The sequence below is a fragment of the Halyomorpha halys genome, unplaced genomic scaffold, assembly GCF_000696795.3.
Source record: "Halyomorpha halys isolate HHAL.00 unplaced genomic scaffold, Hhal_1.1 Scaffold74.1, whole genome shotgun sequence".
In the NCBI taxonomy this organism is placed as follows: domain Eukaryota; kingdom Metazoa; phylum Arthropoda; class Insecta; order Hemiptera; family Pentatomidae; genus Halyomorpha; species Halyomorpha halys.
This window is the reverse complement of record NW_027104736.1, coordinates 1,311,986-1,315,884: the sequence shown is the minus strand read 5'-3', so window position 1 is coordinate 1,315,884 and position 3,899 is coordinate 1,311,986.

Sequence of the window (3,899 nt, the reverse complement as noted above, 5' to 3'; positions counted from 1 at the left end):
TGCTGGTAGACAGAAATTATTATTACTTACGGTCAGGAAATTGCACTCTTGGACAGATCCATTTTAATCAACCGTCTTTAAACCTGCGATAGTTCCATCTCTGGTCATCCTCTCTGGCACTATCAGGCTTCTAAAGTCCTATCATCTCCTATCTAATTTTCATTCAATTTCTCGGACTACTGGGATTAAAGTGCAATTTCTCTCCTAAGGCTTCCTCTGAGATTATATCCTGCCTCGGAATCCTTATTAGTCGATGATTAATCATGTCACGCTAGAAATAATCCCTTAGAGCCATCCAATATTATAACATTGTGTATACCATAAATTAACCAATTTTATATTTATGGCAATAAGTATTCAATAATAGAATATAAATTAAAATTAGCCAGGACTGAAATATTCTTTAAAAAATAAGTAATAACTAATGGTCCAATCATAGCAATCGAAAAGAGACTTCACATCCAACATCAGCAATTTGTATGCAAACATTCCTGTGCATAAGATTTACACTTTATTAAATTTAATATTATTTAAGCAGCAATTACTTATTTTATGGTTTTATTATTATGTGTTTAGCGCACTGCCTCATTACCATTGATGCGGCGAGAGGTATGCGCAGGGATCTTATGGGCTCTGATCTACCACTACACGTAGGGGATATAGTGGGCTCAGGGATCCTCAGGTCGATTGTGTAAATATTGTAAATAGGAGTGTAAATGTGACTAGAGATTCTTTTATTTTTATCATTATTTTATTTTATTTTTTCATGCACATAGTTTGATTATGTTCATTTTCTTTATCATTTTGTTTGTATATATTTTAAGAGATTTCATGTACTTTTTTTCATTTATTTATTTATTTTTAATTCTTATTCTATTTTATTTTAGTATGAATGAGATCATTCATCACTATTACCTAATATTATTCATCATTAATCACTATACACACAACGGTGTGGCAGATTGTAACATCTCTCAATAATTAAGTTTATATTTATATATAAAAAAAAATATTATGTGAGTTCCACAATCCCTATTTTAAGTTCGCTGTCTGCATTAATATTAATTGATAAGTATAGATCCTGATAAATTTCAAAAAAACACAACCTTTTCTATGAACTTTTTTCGATTAAAGCATTGACCACACAACAGAAGCACCACTTAATAGAAGTGATTTTTAAAATTTTCTCGATTTTTTTTAACGATTATGATTACACTGTGTATTTCAATGTACATTTAAATTATAACTAATATCAGCTAGGTTTTATCTTCAATTAAATAGTCTAAATGGGCGTTCTAAAATATTTATAAAAAATATATTTATTATTTAAAAACATTTCTCCTAAAGTAGCTTAATTTTTTTTTCAATAACCAACAATTTTAAATTTTTATTAGCAGTAAAAAACGGATAAATATATGCTATGAGATGATTTGATGAGATGAGATGATGACTAGTTAACTAAAGGAGATAAGTGGAAAAATATTTTTTTAGGTAGAAAAAGTTTTAGAAAATAATACTAATAATCTAGACGTAGTATAATACCTTAGGAAAGCCAAAGATTTAAGCATACCCATGTTAATTGTTATGTTGATATACTTATTAAATAGTTACTTTTATTTATATTTAAGTCTTTCAGTTGACTAGATAACTCCTAAAGATCCTTGTTATTTTTAAGATTGATTCAATAACAATTTAGCTTTGAATAAATAGATGAGAGCAGTGTAAATTTTGGTTGTTATGTTTATACATTTCTGTAAAACGTTTAAAAATAAAAATGTTAAAGTTTTAGAACAAGAAATATTATTGTATCTGTTAAAATTTGATTTTGTTCATCAGTCAACTAATGAGCTCATTTGAAAAAATGGTACGACGAAATATTGTCAAAGTGTAGATAAATTATCCATTCTAAAACGAGCGTGGATTGATTTCAACTTAAAGTAGAGTGATAAGTATATGTAGTATGTTTTCCACATACATCGTATTCTCACCAGCTTGTTACAAATGTCGGTTTGCATAAAATAGGTTTTATTTGAAGATGTTGAATTTGCCAATAATACTAAGCATTAATTTTCATAAAGAAAAACATAAAACTCAAATTCTGATTTCACACCCCGTTTGGTGCAGATACGAAGAGCTGAAACGTTGCCTAAAATATCTCTTCTTATTCTTAATAATCCTTGCTCACCTACCGCAAAGCAGGGCTCTTGCTTACAGAGCCGAATCCATAATCCTCGGTCCTATGCTAGATGGCTGCTTCTATTCCAGTCAATTCCTCTCTCTCGTCTAAATACTTTCTTCACTGCCCCATCCCAAGTATTTCTCAGCCTTCCTCTTGTCCTTCTTTCATCGACTCTCGTTTCATATAATGTTTTGGCCATTTTTCTCTCCTGTATTCGTTTTACATGGCCAAACCACCGTAGGATATATTCAACTATAATATATTAGACCGCTTTAATCCCCAGGTTACTTTTGATTTTACATTTCGTTTTTTCCTCCTCTATCATCCCCAGGTACCTCTTTTCCAATTCTAGGATTTGGCTTCTGTCTATGTTTCGACTTATTTTATTATTGTTCGGACTATTCCGTCTATCCAGCCATTTTAGTTGAGATGGTATTTGAAATCTCTAATGAGCCCTCCTTTAGTCGTGTTATTAAACATTTTATGTTACAGTGAACAATCGGGGGTGGGTGATTATTTCTTATTAAAAAAAATTAAAGTACTTTTTAAACGTAAAAACGTTCCAGCACATCCCATATCCCATAAAACGCTAAATATATAATTTCAGTTCCATGAGATTTTTTCTTTCGAGCTAAGACAAATACTCGCCCAGTCCATTTCGCAATACTTGACCCATTTACACTCAAAAACGTATATTAAAGTCGAAAAATCGAATTAGAAATTATTCACAATTGCAATACTTCCACATAGTATATATTCCATAAATAGGTAATTGAATGTAAAAAAATATATAAAGTATTTATCAAATCAAAGATAAATGAGATATTTCCTTCAAACAAATTTCATTTCCTAATCCTGAAATAATAAAATCATCGCTATATGCTAATACGTAAGAAGTATCACTCCTGTCCCACAACAGTTCCAAGTATTATTTTTTTTATAGGGAACATATTTTTTTTGTGGTTCTACGTTTAACTATTACCAATTACATAACCCGTAAAAAATAATACATGATTCGGAGAAAAGTTTTAAACGAAAAAAAAAATTAGAGAAACCTAATGTGAAAGGGGGGGATACGAACAGGAAGTATACGTGTCGAAAGATATATTAAATGATAAATTGAACGAGCGTGGACAGGACTTTTCATTAAGCTCAAATTCCTGAAGGTAAAAACGACGTTCCGAAAAACCTTACTCAGCGGGCCGACCCATGGCCGACCGCTCTGGTGACATATATGCTACAAATGAGCTGTCATTGGATAAAAAGTGTCAAGACCACGCCCCAAAGGCGGCCAGTTATTTTTCAGAAAGGATATTGCCTTCTGGAGTGATTTATAACTTATTCTTGTCAAGATTTTTCAAAAGGTTTTACTATTTCAGTATGTTCGTACGTTTAAGGCAATTTAGAAATTTATAGGAAATACTTATAAGCGCTCAAAAACATATTTGATGAACGGTTAATAACTACACCTAGTAATGTAATTATTATAATATACCGAATCCCGAGTAAAGTAATGTACCCTGAACTATCGGATGAAAGACCATGGAGTAAACCAAGACGTTCGGATTTGATTTTAGCGAGGTTCATTAGTGGCATCTAATGAGGACTTTGTATGATAATTAAAATTCTCAACTATTCTAATGCTTAAACTGGTAATCAATATTGATCTCGAACAGTTGAGTGGAAGGGATGATTCAGGATAGGCTTTGTTTTTAAGTTC